This window comes from Bombina bombina, chromosome 9, assembly GCF_027579735.1.
Source record: "Bombina bombina isolate aBomBom1 chromosome 9, aBomBom1.pri, whole genome shotgun sequence".
NCBI lineage: Eukaryota > Metazoa > Chordata > Amphibia > Anura > Bombinatoridae > Bombina > Bombina bombina.
The window spans coordinates 109,934,206-109,954,967 of record NC_069507.1 but is presented as its reverse complement, the minus strand read 5'-3'; the positions used below and the strand labels follow the sequence as shown (position 1 = coordinate 109,954,967).

Here is a 20,762-nt window from a genome sequence, read left to right as displayed (position 1 = left end):
TCTGCTGTATATATTATATGGCAGCTGCCCAAGCTTTTTATTAGTGAGATTGAATCCTGTATCACTATATGCAAAGTGCTTCAAGTGAAGAAACACCAAGATAAATATTGGAACATCTCTGACATCATCAGTAGAGGAATCCTAACCTCAGGGCTGTCTTTAACACAGGGCAAAAGGGGCAGCTGCCCAGGGCCCAGTCTCTGTTGAGGGGCCCAAGAGTCCTAAAAAAAAATAAAAAAAATTTATGGTTCATACCAGACTGCTGATGTGACATGGGGAACACACACATTCAGTCCTAATACTGTCACAGTCAAAAGTACTCTGCTTATATATATATATATATATATATATATATATATATATATATATATATATATATATATATATATATATATATATATATATTTAAACTGTGCCAGACCGTGCCGTTGTCATGTGACATGCCAAGCTATTGCCATGTGCTGTTTTAGATATGCACTGTGCAGCTCTGAATGCTTAGCCCTAACTCGGCATCCAGCCATTCCCACTGCATCAGAAAAGGTCCTACTGGGGTTACCACTGTTACCAGGTAACTGCTCTGGTGGTGGGGATTGTTTCTGGGTAGGGCTGACTGTAGGCGCATGCAGCAGAAAGCTGGAGCGGCAGGCACGTGATGATTTGAGCATCTCTGCAGCTGCATACACTGCTCTCTTCAGTCTTGAGGCTGTGTGACTCATCTCACACTGTATCCATGCAGCCTTGGACAGACAGCATCCAGTCTACTGGTCCCCTTAGCCCTGCTCTTTCTGCTGTGGCCCTAAGATCAACTAATTGAAGTTTGCTAGGGGAACAGTGCTTTGTAGAAAGGTGTCAGTGGGAATAATAAGTGAGTGCACACACGCCCCTCCCCATGCAGAATTGTCTAGTGCAGGGTAAGAGGGAACTTGTTCCTAGCAAAGAAACAACATGTGCTGCTGTGGCTGATGAATAGTGTCATGCTGATACTTCACACATTAATGTAAGGTTTATTTTTATAGTTTTTATTTTCTCTCTGTCTCAGATTTTACAGCTTCCCATAGTAGTTCTGCTGTTCCAGTCAGTAAACTTATATTTGTCTGCACCTCCATGCTTCCTCCTCAGTCTTTACCTTGCTTTGCTCCTGTTGGCTGCCCTAAATCTCTTTAACCAGCTAACTTCACACCAGAATCACATTCAAAAGAATATTAAATGAATCCACAGTGGAGGAATTTATATATTTATTTACTTATTAGTACTGCTTAGGTCCAGTTTCACATATTGCAATTTATTTCATTTTTTAAAAATTATTAGCCCAGCAGTGGATGATCCACCGCTGAGCTAATAATTAAAAAAAAAAAAAATTTAGTTGTTTTTTGGGATCTTGGGGTGGAGAGCGAAATAGCGTGGTGGGGGGGGGGGGGGCCAAGAAAATTTTTGCCCAGGGTCCAGTCAATATTAAAGACGGCCCTGCCTAACCTGCTTCTATTCAGACGGGTGGGACACAACATCCCCTGTGTACAGCCAACATATTTTAACAACATTGCAATATAATATGTACTTAAAGGGACAGTCTACTCCAGAATTTTTATTGTTTAAAAAGATAGACAATACCTTTATTACCCATTCCCCAATTTTGCATAACCAACACAGTTATATTAAAACACTTTTTACCTCTGTGATAACCTTGTATCTAAGCCTCTGCGAACTGCCGCCTTTTTCATTTCGTTTGACGACTTGCATTTTAGCCACTGACTCCTAGGTAACTCCACGGGAGTAAGCACAATGTTATCTATATGGCACACATGAACTATCACTGTCTAGCTGTGAAAAAGCAAAATTCCCTGATATAAGAGGTGGCCTCAAGGGCTTAGAAATTAGCCTACATAGGTTTAGCTTTCAACAAAGAATACCAAGAGAACAAAGCAAATTTGATGATAAAAGTAAATTGGAAAGTTGGATAAAATTGCATGCCCTAGCTGAATCATGAAAGTTTAATTTTGACTAGACTGTCCCTTGAACAACAACAGATGTTGAGGTAATGTTCTGCACTCCAGTTCACAGATTCTATTCAACATGCCACCCTTATACCCAGTATTTTTGGAGTTCTGGTATAAATAAATAATTTACGATTTTACATCATACATCAATTTAAAACCCGATATCAGAAGATACCATCCCATGCATTCCAGTTTCAAAACAGAATATAAATAATGGGATAAAATGGGACTACAATATGGTGCAGATGTATATGACCAAAAATACAAAACCTGATTGGTCTCAGTAGAAGATGAAACAGAAAAAAAAGGAACAAATTAGCCACCCAACACAGGAAGACAAAACAATAAATAGGAATAAAATGCAATCTTTAAAAAGCCCCAAGGCCAAAATTGACATACTGGCAAACCACAAGAACCAAACTCTAAGAAGAAAATAAGATAAAAGAGAAAATGCAAAGATGAAAAATAAGTAAGGATATGAAATATAATCAAAACAGAAATAATATAAAGGCAGCAAGACGTGCAGTAACAAAAACAGTGTCACACATATGCAAAATAAACAGTTAGACTTAGAGCATGACGTTTTAAAGGGATAGTAAACACCAAAAATGTTATTGTTTAAAAGGATAGATAAATTTACTATTCCCCAGTTTTGCATAAAAAACACTGTTATAGAAATATACTTGTATATAAGCTTCTGCTGACTGCCTCTTTATCTCAGATCTTTTGACAGACTTGCATTTCAGGCAATTAGTGCTGACTCATATAACTTTACGTGTGTGAGAACAGTGTTATCTATATGAAACACATGAACTAATGCCCTCTAGCTGTGAAAAACTGTCAAATGCATTCAGATAAAAGGCAGCTTTCAAGGGCTTACAAAATAAGCATATGAGCCTACCTTTGATTAGCTTTCATCTAAGAATACCAAGAGAATAAAGCAAATTTGATGATAAAAGTACATTAGAAAGTTGCTTAAAATTTTATGCCCTATCTAGATCATAAAAGTTTAATTTGGACTTTACTATCCCTTTAAGACACTTTCATATATATATATATATATATATATATATATATATATATTTATAGTTCCATTATCAAAATGTTTATATTCTTGGGAAAAAGATCCTACTGAGCATGTGCACAAGTTCACAGGGTATACTAGTCTGTGATTGGCTGCTATCTGTCATATAATACAAGGGGCCGGAAATGGGAGAAAGAATACTGTATATTTGATAGAAAAAAATATACTGCCTAAATTAAATTTAGAGTAGGTGTTAAATAATTGTCTTTTTTATACACTTCTACTGCATTAAATGGTTATTGAAGAAGGATACCTGAAACATAAACAAGTTATACATACAGTGAGTGCAGAATTATTAGGCAAGTTGTATTTTTGAGGATTAATTTTATTATTGAACAACAACCATGTTCTCAATGAACCCAAAAAACTCATTAATATCAAAGCTGAATGTTTTTGGAAGTAGTTTTTAGTTTGTTTTTAGTTTTAGCTATTTTAGGGGGATATCTGTGTGTGCAGGTGACTATTACTGTGCATAATTATTAGGCAACTTAACAAAAAACAAATATATACCCATTTCAATTATTTATTTTTACCAGTGAAACCAATATAACATCTCAACATTCACAAATATACATTTCTGACATTCAAAAACAAAACAAAAACAAATCAGTGACCAATATAGCCACCTTTCTTTGCAAGGACACTCAAAAGCCTGCCATCCATGGATTCTGTCAGTGTTTTGATCTGTTCACCATCAACATTGCGTGCAGCAGCAACCACAGCCTCCCAGACACTGTTCAGAGAGGTGTACTGTTTTCCCTCCTTGTAAATCTCACATTTGATGATGGACCACAGGTTCTCAATGGGGTTCAGATCAGGTGAACAAGGAGGCCATGTCATTAGATTTTCTTCTTTTATACCCTTTCTTGCTGTGGAGTACTTGGACGCGTGTGATGGAGCACTGTCCTGCATGAAAATCATGTTTTTCTTGAAGGATGCAGACTTCTTCCTGTACCACTGCTTGAAGAAGGTGTCTTCCAGAAACTGGCAGTAGGACTGGGAGTTGAGCTTGACTCCATCCTCAACCCAAAAAGGCCCCACAAGCTCATCTTTGATGATACCAGCCCAAACCAGTACTCCACCTCCACCTTGCTGGCGTCTGAGTCGGACTGGAGCTCTCTGCCCTTTACCAATCCAGCCACGGGCCCATCCATCTGGCCCATCAAGACTCACTCTCATTTCATCAGTCCATAAAACCTTAGAAAAATCAGTCTTGAGATATTTCTTGGCCCAGTCTTGACGTTTCAGCTTGTGTGTCTTGTTCAGTGGTGGTCGTCTTTCAGCCTTTCTTACCTTGGCCATGTCTCTGAGTATTGCACACCTTGTGCTTTTGGGCACTCCAGTGATGTTGCAGCTCTGAAATATGGCCAAGCTGGTGGCAAGTGGCATCTTGGCAGCTGCATGCTTGACTTTTCTCAGTTCATGGGCAGTTATTTTGCGCCTTGGTTTTTCCACACGCTTCTTGCGACCCTGTTGACTATTTTGAATGAAACGCTTGATTGTTCGATGATCACGCTTCAGAAGCTTTGCAATTTTAAGAGTGCTGCATCCCTCTGCAAGATATCTCACTATTTTTGACTTTTCTGAGCCTGTCAAGTCCTTCTTTTGACCCATTTTGCCAAAGGAAAGGAAGTTGCCTAATAATTATGCACACCTGATATAGGGTGTTGATGTCATTAGACCACACCCCTTCTCATTACAGAGATGCACATCACCTAATATGCTTAATTGGTAGTAGGCTTTCGAGCCTATACAGCTTGGAGTAAGACAACATGCATAAAGAGGATGATGTGGTCAAAATACTCATTTGCCTAATAATTCTGCACTCCCTGTATAATGCTCTTTTCCAATCTGCTGAGAGCTAATTATGTTTTTGCAGGCAATTTATCCATTTGCAAAAGCCATTTCAGTCCATCAGAAATCAGTTTCTTTTTCATGTTTTTGGATGAATTTGTTTTGAAAAATCATGTCAAATACTATGTACTGAGAATCTTTACTTGCAGTATTCCAATCCAGCAGAAAACACTCTTTACATTTGTTTCCAATAGTTTTTGGACTTATCTGATTTCACAGGCTTACCTACTGTTAAAGGGACACTACACTAGATTTTTCTTTGGATACATGTTTTGTAGATGATCCATTCATATAGCCCATCTGGGAGTGTTTTTGTAACAATGTATAGTTTTGCTTATTTTTTTTAATAACATGTACTGATTTTCATACTCCTAACCACGCCCCAAAGTATCAGATGTAGACTCCTGCTCCCTCCTGTTTGTATAATGGGTCTTTTTATATGTAGGGGAGAGGGAGAGTGTCTCCTCTTCCTGCTTTCCCAGCCCCTTTCAATGGGTGTCCCAGCCTAACCTCATTAACAGTGCTAAACTGGGAGCTTCTAAGTATGGCCTTGATTACCAGTTTTGCTTTACGGAGCGGTACGGCTATTACAGCTGAAAAATTGTCCATTACGCTGTCAGTAACGCATATTACGAGTCGCGGCACTATAGCTATACCGTAAGCATTTTAGCCTGTAACGCAACGTCCATTCCGCACTCAAAAAAATGATGTTTGAATGTGGGATTTTCATAGTGCCTGTATTACAAGTTGTGTGGTCCGGCTAAAATGCTTGCGTTACAGCCTATACCGACACGATCCATACCGCCATCTGAGATTAGTAGTTATGGATTTTGCAAAACAAAATTTTTTCTCAAAACTCATAACTAAAATGTCACAAAGTACACTAACACCTATAAACTACCTATTAACCCACATCGCAAATTCTTTATTATACTTATTAACCCCTAATCTGCTGCCCACCCACATCACGACTATTAAATAAACCTATTAACCCCTAATCCGCCGCCACCGACATCCCCAACACTAAATAAACCTATTAACCCCTAAACCACCAGCCACCCACATCATAACTAATAAACTAAACCTATTAACCCCTAATCCGCCAGCCCCCCACATTGCAAAACACAAAATTAAACTATTAACCCCTAAACCTTACACCCCCTAACTTTAAATTAAAATTACAATATAACTATCTTTTAAAAAATAAAAACGTACCTGTGAAATAAAAAAAAAACTAAGTTTAAACTATAAATTAACTTAACATAACTATTCTAATAAAATTAAAAAAAAAATACCAATTAAAAATCCTAAATTACATGATTAAAAAACCTAACACTACGAAAAAATTAAAAACCTATATTACAAATTTAAAAAATCTAATATTATGAAATAAAAAAAATCTAAGATTACAAAAAATAATAAACACTAAAATTATAAAAAATAAAAACTCTAAGATTACAAAAATAATAAACGAAATTATCAAAAATAAAAACAATTACACATCTATAAAAATAACAAAGTCACCCAAAATAAAAACACCCCCTAACCTACAATAAACTACCAATAGCCCTTAAAAGGGCCTTTTGTAGGGCATTGCTTTAAGTTTAACAGCTCTTTTACCTAGAAAAAAAATACAAAGTACCCCAACAGTAAAAACCAACCCCTAAAATGAAAAACCTAAGTCTAAAAAAATCCTAAACTACCCATTGCCCCTAAAGGGGCATTTGTATGGACATTGACCTTAAAAGGGCATTCAGCTCTTTTAAACTGCCCATTAAAGCCCTAATCTTAAAAAAACACCCCAAAAAATAAACCTAACACTAACCCCAGAAAATCTACTCACGGTTCCTGAAGTCCGGTCATCCATCCTCATCCAGGCGGTGAGAAGTCTTCATCCAGACGGCAACACCTTCATCCATCTCGGGACATCTTATATCTTCATCCCGGCGGTGCAGAGTGGAGCTATCCTGGAGGGCGATGACATCCTGCGCGGAGTGTCCTCTTTATACGATCACCACCGTACACTGAAGTTGAATGCAAGATACCCGTTTTAAAATGGTGTACCTTGCATTCCTATTGGCTGATTTGATTCTTCAAATTCAAATCAGCCAATAGGATGAGAGCTTCTGAAATCCTATTGGCTGTTCAAATCAGCCAATATGATTTCAGTAGCTCTCATCCTATTGGCTGTTTTGAACTTAGGTTTTTTATTTTGGGGGTTTGGTTGGGTGGTGGGTTTTACTGTTTAGGGGGACTTTGTATTTTTTTCTAGGTAAAAGAGCTGTTAAACTTAGGGCTATTGGTAGCTTATTATAGGTTAGGGGGTGTTTTTATTTTGGGGGGCTTTTTTATCTTTATAGGGCTTTTAGATTAGGTGTAATTGTTTTTATTTTTGATAATTTCGTTTATTTTTTGTAATCTTAGAGTTTTTTTTATTTTTTGTAATTTTATTGTTTATTATTTTTTGTAATCTTAGATTTTCTAATTTTTTTCGTAGTATTAGTTTTGTTTAAATATGTAATTTAGGTTTTTCATTTTTTCGTAGTGTTAGGTTTTTTTAATCATGTAATTTAGGATTTTTAATTTGTAGTTTTTTTTATTTTATTAGAATAGTTATGTTAAGTTAATTTATAGTTTAAACTTAGTTTTTTTTATTTCACAGGTAAGTTTGTACTTATTTAAAGATAGTTACATTGTAATTTTAATTTAAAGTTAGGGGGTGTTAGGTTTAGGGGTTAATAGTTTAATTTAGTGTTTTGCAATGTGGGGGTCCGGCGGTTTAGGGGTTAATAGGTTTAGTTTAGTAGTTACGATGTAGGGGGCTGGTAGTTTAGGGGTTAATAGGTTTATTTAGTGTCGGCGATGTCGGGGAGTGGCAGATTAGGGGTTAACAGGTTTAGTTTAGTAGTTACGATGTGGGGGGCTGGCGGTTTAGGGGTTAATAACTTAATTTAGCGTTGGCGATGTCGGGGAGCAGAGTATTAAGGGTTAATAACTTTAGCGTTGGCGATGTCGGGGATCGGTGGATTAGGGGTTAATAATTTTATTTAGTGTCGGCAATGTGGGGGCGGCGGATTTGGGGTGTTTAGACTTGGGGTATATGTTAGGGTGTTAGGTTTAAACATAATTTTCTTTTCCCCATAGACATCAATGGGGTTGCGTCACGCGATCGCCATTCCGCGATTGCAAGTGTTAGTTTTGTTCTAACACTCTCTCCTCATTGATATCTATGGGGTAAAGCATGCACAAGCACGTCAAGTCAGGCCTTGGCTTTTGTGTGGTATGGAGCTTAACGCACCATAACGCACAACACAAGGAGGTTTTTCAATAACTCGTGCCATACCGCTCTTTTTATTGCGTTCTGTACGCACCTGGTATAGCGCACAACTCGTAATCTCGCCGTAACTTTTTAAAAGGTTTTATACTGGATTTTTAGATCAGTATTCTTTATAGTAATGTCTATTACACGCAGTTATATGAAAATTGGTGTATACTGTCCCTTTAAAGACACAGAAATCTTGGACAATCAGTGGGAAACCCTAGGATTGCAGTATTTGCATTTGTGATTAACCCCTTAAGGACAAGGCCATTTTTCAATTACTTTCCCTTAAAGGGACACTGAACCAAATTTTTTTCTTTTGTGATTCAGGTAGAGCATGACATTTTAAGCAACTTTCTAATTTATTCCTATTATCAAATTTTCTTTATTCTCTTGGTATCTTTATTTGAAATGCAAAAATCTAAGTTTAGATGCCGGCCCATTTTTTGTGAACAACCTGGGTTGTCCTTGCTGATTGGTGGATAAATTCATCCACCAATCAAAAAGTGCTCTCCAGAGTCTGAACCCAAAAAAGCTTAGATGGCTTTTTTTTTTTTTTAAATAAAGATAGCAAGAGAACGAAGAAAAATTGATAATAGGAGTAAATTAGAAAGTTGCTTAAAATTGCATGCTCTATCGGAATCATGAAAGAAAAAAATTGGGTTCAGTGTCCCTTTAAGGACCAGGGCTATTTTTACATTTCTGCAGTGTTTGTGTTTAGCTGTAATTTTCCTCTTACTCATTTACTGTACCCACACATATTATATACCGTTTTTCTCGCCATTAAATAGACTTTCTAAAGATACCATTATTTTCATCATATCTTATAATTTACCATAATTTTATTTTATAAAATATGAGGAAAAAATGGAAAAAAACACACTTTTTCTAACTTTGACCCCTAAAATCTGTTACACATCTACAACCTCCAAAAAACACCCATGCTAAATAGTTTCTAAATTTTCTCCTGAGTTTAGAAATACCCTATGTTTACATGTTCTTTGTTTTTTTGGCAAGTTATAGGGCAATAAGTACAAGTAGCACTTTGCTATTTCCAAACCATTATTTTTCAAATTCGCTATAGTTACATTGGGACACTGATATCTGTCAGGAATCCCTGAATATCCCTTGACATGTATATATATATTTTTTTTAGTAGACAACCCAAAGTATTGATCTAGGCCCATTTTGGTATATTTCATGCCACCATTTAACCGCCAAATGCAATCAAATAAAAAAAAAGTTCACTTTTTCACTAACTTTAGGTTTCTCAATGAAATTATTTACAAACAGCTTGTGCAATTATTGCACAAATGGTTGTAAATGCTTCTCTGGGATCCCCTTTGTTCAGAAATAGCAGATATTTATGGCTGTGGCATTACTTTTTGGTAATTAGAAGGCCCAGCAGTGAAGGGGTTAATTAGGTAGCTTGTAGGGTTAATTTTAGCTTTAGGGTAGTGTAGTAGACAACCCAAAGTATTGATCTAGGCCCATTTTGATACATTTCATGCCACCATTTCACCTCCAAATGCAATCAAATAAAATAAATCCCCCCTCCTCTGCCACCCACCACCCTCTCACACCACTTTTATTTTTTTGTGTAGCTAGATCGCGGGCATGGGCTTTAACAACAGCTGGCCGGAAGGAAGTTCCCCAGCGATGGGCCACCCACCCGCCTCCATGCAACTGCTCCCACCCACCAACGATCGGCACCATCGCTGGCCGAAGCAGAGAGGGACACATCGCTTCCAGCCACTTGAAACCCCTGACGAGTCGTTGGTCTTTAAAGACCAGTTTTTGTATGACGTACCCTGTACGGCGTGTGTCGTTAAGGGGTTAAATATCAGATTAGACCCTAATGCCCTGAGCCATATATCGATCGATATACTATTGTACTATTTTGTTAAAATTGGATTACCTTGTCTTACTGGAAAGGATTAGCTGGTACACCTGAGTTACCAGCCTGCACCTACTAGTACATAAGTGTACTCGGGCCAAATATGAGTACCCACTTGGCTTTTTATCATTATTCTTATTGTCTGGCACCTACTAGTACATAAGTGTACTCAGGCCAAATGTGAATGCCCACTTGGCTTTTTATCATTATTCTTATTGTCTGGCATACTGATATACACATGAGGCGCCCCTCTTGTCAATGCTACATATCATTGCAAAAAATTTAGCTCCCCTTAAAATGTTAAATTTTGTATAGTAAAACTACTTTGAAATACACTTTTTATTGTCCATTCTGACTGCTTTTACTCAAATCTAAATCTGGAAATTGTAGTTTTACCACCACCTAAGAGAAGCTGAAGTGTATTGCATGACTCTGTACAGAGCACTGCTGGTCCTGAGTGGAAATTGCCGCTAATCCAATCAGCAGCGCTAGTTACGAAGATGAGTTGAGTGACTAGCACTGCTGATTGGATCAGCGGTGGTTTCCATATCCCGAGTGGAACTTTAACTGTGTGTTAACCCCTTTGCATGGGTTAAACACATAGTAGTGCAGGGTCATTACTCTTACAAAATGCATGCTCTAACAAATGAGAGCATGTAATTTTTTGACTATTGCTCTTGGGACAGGAAAGTCAGTAAAAAGTAACATAAAAAACAATATACTCATTTGACAAAATAAAGCTGCATTATTCATTGCACATTTTTTCTCAGATATTAAGGTATATTATGCAGGTTACAATATATGTTTAAAATCCTTCTAAAGGAGCATAAAGGTTGTTTTGCTTTTCTTTCTTTCTGGCATATAAGAAAGAGCTTTTTAATTAGATCTGGGTTTTTTTAATATATAAAACAGATATTTATATAATTGGGGGAAAATAATTACAGGTGGCCCTCGGTTTACGCCGGTTCAATTTGCGCCGTTTCACAATAACAACCTTTCTTTTTAAAGACACGATGAGTCCACGGATTTCATCCTTACTTGTGGGATTACGCCTCCTGGTCAGCAGGAGGAGGCAAAGAGCACCACAGCAGAGCTGTATATATAGCTCCTCCCTTCCCTCCCACTCCAGTCATTCTCTTTGCCTGTTTTAGTGATAGGAAGAGGTAAAGTGAGGTGTTAGTTATAGATTCTTCAATCAAGAGTTTATTATTTTTAAAATAGTGCCAATGAGTGCTACTTTGTGCGAGGGTGTAGCCTAGACCAGAGTAGTCTCTACAGTAGAGCATTTGGTGGCTTTAAAGTAATTCTCACTGCGCCTCCCATATACTGTTGCTGCCCTATCTGGGAAAAAATCTGAGGGACTTTACTCAGTATTTTTCTTGTACCCTTCAGGTCCATGAGAGCAGTAGGATTTCACACACCTGGGTGCTGAATTTGCTGTCGGCAGATTGTGAGGTAAGTGCCATTTTTGTTTCTGGGCTTAGAAGAAAATGAAAGAAGAACTCAGAAGGATTTGGCCTCTCACGTGGTAATTGAGCAGCCCTTAGTGTAGGATATGGGCTCTTTATCAGGTATGCATTCTCATTTTAGTTAGGAGAGTATACTGACAGCACATGTATTTCACTTGTCAAAGCACTTTCGGCGGTGGTATAATTCCAACATGCCGACGGGGAGTTTGCATTATTGGCATTGTTTCTGTTGTACAGCAAATGTTTGGTCACTCACATATTGGGATAAACATTTCATTATTTCTCAGCAGGAGACCACTGAGTATTATGGGCTTTTTTATTCTAACAAATGGGGCATGTTCTCCCGGCGGTTACATAAACAATACAAGCCGATCGCGAGCTTTCTATTCTGACGATATTCCCTGTGCTCACATCGCTCTCTTCGAGCGTAATTAGGCACTTGGTATTCTCCTCCGGTCTAGCGATTGCAAACTATTTTGCTGACCAGGAGACATTTATTAGTTTTATTTTATGGAGGGAATGTTCGAAGTATTTTAGCATATACAGTAAACGCCCACAATGGGCGGTCCTTAGGAAGTCGGCCCTGTTCATGGCACGCCCTTTTCTTCCCCTTCACGGGGAGTTGTGAATTTTCTCTGCGCAAGTGAAAAATGTGCACAAAATATAGCAGTTTTTCCCTTTGTCAGGAGATCAGCAGTGCTATTTCTCTTTACAGCATGTGTGAAATATCGTTTATAAGACACTATATACAAACACTCCTGTTTTGTTTGGGATTTAGGTCATGTTGCTAGAAAAATGATGTTCAAAAGTATAAATTAAATATGGAGTACTGATGGCTCAACTCAGCAAACTTATCTGAGATGTCCGTAGTTGCTCTGATACTTGTGTGCTGATGTATTTCTTTTTTTTTTTTGCACAAGAAAATATAAACTTTCAGTTTAAATTTTAAAGAGACAGTAGCACACAAAAAATAATGTTCTTTTTCAGTTTTTAAGAGACAGTACCGTTTTTGGTGGGGTTCCTTTTATTTGAAATTCAGCGTTGTATTTAAAATGGAACAAGTGCACACATAAAATAAATAATTTTTTTCTGGCCCACATGCGGTGCTCTGCGGTTCCTTGCACTTTTCATATGTAATTGTGGGCACAAGACATGGTTGCTTTAATGTAGATAGCAATGTCTATTTCCAGCAAGGTTTACATGATACTTATATTTTTTTCTGACACTGATATAAGAGAAGTTAATGTGACAGTAACATTTTTACTGTGTAAACTTTATTAAAAGAATTGCGGCTGTTTATTTGTTAATTCATCCTTTGTGATGTAGGATGGTACAAAAACACACAGAAATAAGTTACTTTGAGATTTAAAGAGACAGTAACGTTTTGTTCTGTGTACATTATAATAAATTAATTTCAGCTGTTTTGTTTGTTAGTTCATCTTTTGTGACTGAGGATGAAACAAACGCACACAAGAATAGAGTTATTTTTCAGATTGAAAGAAACAGTATCGTTCCTATGTGAAAAATGAATTAAAATTTATTTTTTCTTTTTGAACCTACTCCCTCTATGGCGATTGCTGTTTGGGAGTCTGTTAACAATGGCCACAAAATTCCCCCATTGTTTCCGTCAATTTTATGGCCACATGCAGTGCCCTGCGTTTTCTTCACACTCCACTCGGGGTTATGATGCATGCTATATTTTTACATAAGGTAAAAGCATTGCTAGAGGAACTGCTATTCTAAAAGGTTTCTCCATGTTCCTGAGAATCTCAGTTTCAGATGGAATTGGTACCTTAGGCATTCCCTATATTTACAAGACGGTTTCCCATAGCTGTATCAGCTAAGAGGCTGGACGACATTCCTTAGGGGGGAGGAGTAGTTTCAACTTCACTACTAGAACTTCTATACCCTTAGAGGATAGTCCTTTGGACACAATTTAGTAATGGGACACACATCAGGGTTTACAATGGCAACCATCTGTGTACTTTGCTACCGTCACTGGTGTGACGGTGTATTGGTTTGATGCGTTGTCTGAGGCTATCAGTCACTAGTTTCCCTGGATAAAATCCAGGACTGGATAAGGTTTTCAATTGACTAATTCCTTTATTTCAATTTCTTTCCTTCCAGTTCTCAAACTGGGAGCATAAGTGGCTCTGTTCCTGTTTTTGGAACCTTATGATTAGAGCCTTGTTTTATGGATACATGTTCTAAGACTAGGATGTTGGTGAACACATAGTCTGCTGTTGAATCAAAGACGGCATGAGGAACATGCCCTGGCTCATGTTTAGTTTTGAGCTAAAATATTTTCCTCTCAGAGGCAGTTTATGCTTTCAAGATTGTCTGGGGATCAGACAAAGGGAGAGCCGTCCTTACACTACGTAGGAGACCTCTCAGACCTGGGAGTGGTTGTTCCAGTTCTAATACTGGTACAGGATCTGGGGTTACCGGTGGGGTTGTGGTTCCCGAAAACGGGGGAATCTTCGGTCCGTTTTTTAAGAAGGGTACTGTCCTTCAAGATGGAAATTATTAATTTGTTCCATTTCTTCCTTGATCTTACAGGTAACAGGATCAGTTTATGTCAACGGTGGATTGAAGGTCAAGTGCTTTCATGTGCCGTTCACGAGAATCGTCTCAAGTTCTAGGGTTTCCCTTTCTGGACACACACTTCCCATTCGTGGTCCTTCCTTTCGGACTTGTCACAGTTCCGAGTTCCTACGGAGGCTCTGGGATCGCTGTTGGCGGTGCTTCGGTTATGGGGCATTGCAATGGCGCCCTATCTGGCTAATATCCTATTCCAGGTGTCATCCTTACAGCCAGCAAGATTTACACAAACATGGTGTTATACTTCTCGTGTGCTCACGGGTGGAAGGTGACTTTGGAAAAGTGTTCCTTAGTCCCAAACACAAGGGTAGCTTTCTTGGGAATCATGAAGACTTTCATATCGATGAAGATTTTTCTGACGGAGGTCAGGAAATCGAGGTCTATCAATACTGGTCTAGTCCTTCAGTCCACTTCTCGGCCTTCAGTGGCTCAGTACATAGAGGTATTCGGGCTGATGGTGACGGAAATGGACATTAGCCGGTCAGATGGCTCAGCATGCTAAGGCACCGTGGCTGAGCTCTTTAGCAACCTGAGGGTTGCAGGTTCGATTCCCGATGAGGTCCACTCACCTTTTCATTCTTCTAAGGTTGATAAGATAAGCAGCGCCTTGTGTCACTTAAAATTCCGCTTGTTCGTTCCACCTCAGACCTATGCAGTTAAGCATACTCAGACAATGGAACGGAGATTATGCAGACTTTTCTCCTCAAATAATTCTGGATCAGGAGACAAGGGGTTCCTTTTATGGTGGTTGTCTCTGGATCGCCTATCCCAGGGAACATGATTTCGCAGAGTGTGAACTCAAGCGGAGTCTATTCTTTTTGTAGACTTCCTACATCTGAGAGCGAGCTTCACGGCTCTTCTGGTCTGGCCTCTGTTGACTTTGGCTCAGTCTCATTTCTTGCTATCTGTCGGCGATCCATATCCCAGGGGTGGACACTTGGGAAATGGATTTTCTGAGTAGTCAAATTTTTCATCCGGGAGAGTGGGCCTACCGCCACACTACTCTGAATGCACCCGATCCGAAAACTCTATCCGGGAGTATTCTCCAACCTGATTTTCAAATGGGGTTGGCCGGAGTTGGATCTCAAGGCATCTTGTCAGACTGCCTGGCTTTTGGGGTTCGGGTCCTGGCCCTGGGCCCCCAGTCCAAGCTGATAACTGCTTTAGCAGTTCTTTGGTCCTTCGGCCTAGAATATCTTTTCCCCCGTTTACGCTTCTTTGCCGGGTGTTTGTTGAAATCAGATAGGAGAAGGCATCAGTGATCCTCCTCGCTTCTGCGTGGAATTGCAGGATTTGGTATGCCGATCTGGTGCACATGTCATCTCAGCCACCGTGGAAGCTCCCATTGAGGAAAGACCTTCTCATTCAGGGTCTCTTCCATCTTCTGAATCTAGTTTCTCTGCAGCTAACTGCTTGGAGATTGAACGCTAAATTTTATCTAGGCGAGGTTTTTCTGATTCAGTAATTGATACTTTAATTTAGGTACGTAAGTCTGTTTCTAGGAAAATTTACCATAAGATATGGCACAAATATCTTTATTGGTCTGAATCCAAGGGCTACTCATGGAGTAGGGTCAGGATTCCTAGGATTTTATCTTTTCTCCAAGAACTATTGGAGAAGGGGTTATCGGCAAGTTCTTTGAAGGGCCAGATCTCGGCCTTATCTATTCTGTTACATAAGTGTTTGGCAGATGTTCCGGATGTACATTCATTTTGTCAGGCTCTGACTAGGATCAGACCTGTATTTAGACCAATTGCTCCTCCTTGGAGTTTGTATTTAGTTCTTCAGGTTTTACAAGGGGTTCCGTTTGAACCTATGCATTCCATAGATATTAAGTTATTATCTTGGAAAGTTTTATTTCTGGTTGCTATTTCTTCTGCTCAAAGAGTATCGGAGCTTTCGGCTTTACAATATAATTCTCCTTACCTTATTTTCCATGCGGATAAGGTGGTGTTACGTACTAAACCTGGGTTTCTTCCTAAAGTTGTTTCAGATAAGAACATTAATCAGAAAATTGTTGTTCCGTCCTTGTGTTCTAATCCTTCTTCTCAGAAGGAGCGCCTGCTACATAATTTAGATGTAGTCCGTGTTTTAAAGTTCTACTTGCAAGCAACTAAGGATTTTGGTCAATCGTCTTCCTTGTTTGTCGTTTTTTCAGGGAAACATAGGGGTCAGAAAGCTACGGCTACCTCTCTTTCTTTTTGGCTGAAGAGTATCATCCGTTTTGCATATGAGACTGCTGAACAGCAGCCTCCTGAAAGAATTACGGCTCATTCCACTAGGGCTGTTGCTTCCTCATGGGCATTAAAAAATGATGCTTCTGTTGAACAGATTTGCAAGGCTGCAACTTGGTCCTCTCTTCACACTTTTTCAAAATTTTACAAATTTGATACTTTTGCCTCGGCTGAGGCTGTTCTTGAAAGAAAGGTTCTTCAAGCAGTGGTGCCTTCCGTTTAGGTTCCCTGTCTTGTCCCTCCCGTTTCATCCGTGTACTATAGCTTTGGTATTGTATCCCACAAGTAAGGATGAAATCCGTGGACTCATCGTGTCTTTAAAAAGAAAAGGAAATTTATGCTTACCTGATAAATTTGTTTCTTTTTAGACGATGAGTCCACGGCCCGCCCTCTTTTATGAGACAGGCTGTTATTTTTGGTTAAACTTCAGTCACCTCTGCAACATAGCTTTTCCTTTCTCTTCCTAACTTCGGTCGAATGACTGGAGTGGGAGGGAAGGGAGGGAGGAGCTATATATACAGCTCTGCTGTGGTGCTCTTTGCCTCCTCCTGCTTACCAGGAGGCGTAATCCCACAAGTAAGGATGAAATCCGTGGACTCATCGTGTCTAAAAAGAAACAAATTTATCAGGTAAGGATACATTTCCTTTTTTTTTTCAGTCATGTGACTGCTATTAAAAAGCTTTGGAAAGCAGTGCACTAATTAAAATAGCCAGTAGGTGGAGCTGTCCGCTTGTTTTGCAGCAAAGTTATGCAACTTAACAGACTGAAATTGATCTGTGTACACAGAGCAGACATTAGCTATCGAGCAACAAGACTTAGCAGTCAATTACCTATTATCTTCCTGGCCAGCTGCTTGAGGTGAGGGTGCCTAACTGCCTATTAAAGGACCAGTCAACACAGTAGATTTGCATAATCAACAAATGCAAGATTGAAATGCATAGAATAGGTGCAGACCCAATATTATCTAACATGCTAACAATGCAGAGAACTGATTGCAGAAAAATGCAAGTAAAAAAACTTTTTTGTTCATTAAACTTAGTTTGATGATGATGCAGTCTGTTGTGTGATTATTTAATTAGGTGCTGTTAGCAAATGTTTTTGTTCATTAAACTTAGTTTGATGATGATACAATCTATATTATTAGGTTTATAATGCTGTTTAGCATTTAAAGTCTTCATTTCAAAGCTTTAAAAATAATGTATTAGGTATTACTTATGACAATTTTGAGAGGGGCCTGTAACCTAACTTCCTCACTTCCCATTGACTTACATTATAAACTGGGTTTCAATTTACAACGGTTTCGATTTACAACCATTCCTCCTGGAACCTAACCTCGGCGTAAACTGAGTGCTACCTGTATTTATTTATACTTGTGAGGTGAGTGTCCGCCAATCAAGCAGGGGGATTAATTAAGACAAAAAACAAACAACAACAAAAAACAGATTATAACCCTAAACAGAGGGATCAGAAGTGTTGAAGGAAGGTAGAAGAGGGCACTACAGTGGCGAGCCGACAAATTGATACGGATGAGTGCAAAAACAAGGTATTCCTACATTCCCAATATAATGGAACGGTCCAACATTCAGGGTACAGGTAGTGAGGATAAAGTGGTACCACCCCACTCGAAGCGGGTGACTCACCCAGCGATCCGGTCGCTTTCCTCTGTGCAGGTAATACAGTCTTGTAGCACTCAGTCCTTGTAGCGGTTATTCCTGGCGTTCAATGTGGTGCCTTTGCTATTTCGCCGAATAGCTGTCATGCTCCCAGTCTTCAGCCCCTAATGATGATGTCACGAATGCTCGTCTTAGGATTCGTCTTCCTTCTTGTTACCGGTAATTGCAAGGTGTTAGGGGACATCATTCCTTTTTTTGTCTGTTTTGGATTAATTAAGACCCAATTGCACACAATTTTTTTCTCTGTGGATGTCAGGCTTTGTCATCTGCCTGAAGGAACTGTCTGAACCATTTGATAAAGGTGCTGGTTGGCACCGAAACGCCATGGGATCGTTTTAATCTTTGAAAATTCTAGAATAAAAGCTAAGTTTTATTTTTAACCCAGTGAGTGCTATCTTACCAAGTGACTGTTTTGTATAGTTTTGATATAACACCCTGGTGGCTGCTCACTCAAATATTTGAGGATTGGAGTGCAGGTCTTTATTTACCAAGATGAATATATATATATATATATATATTAATGTGTTTATATGTATATATACACATATTAACACAAATATATATGTATATAAGCATATCCCCTCACGTTAAGCCTTTAAAGCTGCTTCGTGCAGTTAAATTAAACAAATAAAGATGCTACTATTTATTATTTTACAAAATGAACCTCACACTTTATTTTTTAGGGGCAATTGGGGAACATTTTTTTTTAAATTAACTAGAGGTCTTACCTCTGGTTAATTTTCGGAGCGCTAATTGCTATCACAAGCTCACAGTAGTATTAACCAGCCACTTGAGCTGGTTGTACGTGATTGTGAACGATTTCCCCATAGACATCAATGGGGAGAGCCGGCTGAGAAAAAGTCTTTAACACCTGCAAAAAAGTAGCGTAAAACTCAGTAATGCAGCCCCATTAATTCCTATGGGGAAACAAAATTTATGTTTACACCTAACACCCTAACATGAACCCCGAGTCTAAACACCCCTAATCTTACACTTATTAACCACTAATCTGCCGCTCCGGACATCGCCGACACCTGCATTATATATATTAACCCCTAATCTGCCACTCCAGACACCGTCGCCACCTACATTATACTTATTAACCCCTAATCTGCTGCCCCCAACATCGCCGACACCTACATTATATTTATTAACACCTAATCTGCTGCCCCCAATGTCGCCGCAACCTACCTACACTTATTAACCCCTAATCTGCTGCCCCCAACATCGCCGCCACTATATTAAATTTATTAACCCCTAAACCTAAATCTAACCCTAACACCCCCTAACTAAAATATAATTTAAATAAATCTTAATAAAATTACTATCATTAACTACATTATTCCTATTTAAAACTAAATACTTACCTATAAAATAAACCCAAAGCTAGCTACAATATAACTAATAGTTACATTGTATCTAGCTTAGGCTTTATTTTTATTTTACAGGCAAGTTTGTATTTATTTTAACTAGGTAGAATAGTTACTAAATAGTTATTAACTATTTAATACCTACCTAACTAAAATAAATACAAATTTACCTGTAAAATAACACCTAACCTTACACTATAATTAAATAAATTCCCTACATTAAATACAATTAAATAAATTAAATTAAATTAGCTAAATTACAAAAAAAAACAGAAAATAAAAAACAAATGACAAGATCTTTAAACTAATTACACCTAATCTAAGAGCCCTATAAAAATAAAAAAGCCTCCCCAAAATAAAAAAAACCCTAGCCTAAACTAAACTACCAATAGCCCTTAAAAGGGCCTTTTGTGGGCATTGTCCCAAAGAAATCAGCTCTTTTTCCTGAAAAAAAAATACAAACACCCCCCCAACAGTAAAACCCACCACCCACACAACCAACCCCCCCAAATAAAATACTAACTAAAAAAACCTAAGCTCCCCATTGCCCTGAAAAGGGAATTTGGATGGCCATTGCCCTTAAAAGGGCATTTAGCTCTATTGCAGGCCCAAAGCCCTAACCTAAAAAATAAACCCACCCAATACACCCTTAAAAAAATCCTAACACTAACCCCCGAAGATTCATTTACCGGGAGACATCTTCATCCAAGCGGCAAGATGTCCTCAACGAATCCATCAGAAGTGGTCCTCCAGATGGGCAGAAGTGGTCCTCCAGACAGGCAGAAGTCTTCATCCAGACGGCATCTTCTATCTTCATTCTTCCGGCGCGGAGCGGGTCCATCTTCAAGACATCCGACGCGGAGCATCCTCTTCAAACGATGGCTTCTTCGTAATGAATATCTCTTTAAGTGACGTCATCCAAGATGGCGTCCCTTAGATTCCGATTGACTGATAGAATTCTATCAGCCAATCGGAATTAAGATAGAAAAAATCCTATTGGCTGATGCAATCAGCCAATAGGATTGAGCTGACATTCTATTGGCTGTTCCAATCAGCCAATAGAATGCAAATTCAATCCTATTGGCTGATTGGATTAGCCAATAGGTTTGAAGTTCAATCCTATTTGCTGATTGCATCAGCCAATAGGATTTTTTCTACCTTAATTAATTGTATTTAATGTAGGTAATTTATTTAATTGTATTGTAGTGTTAGGTGTTATTGTAACTTAGGTTAGGTTTTATTTTACAGGTAAATTTGTATTTAGTT

General features: G+C 38.6%; 1 protein-coding gene across 1 annotated transcript in view; it reads left to right on the top strand.

Annotated features, from left to right (window-relative positions):
• The window catches only part of PDE6C (phosphodiesterase 6C), a 240,417-nt gene that overhangs the window by 85,748 nt on the left and 133,907 nt on the right, over nt 1-20,762 (top strand). The window lies entirely within an intron of this gene.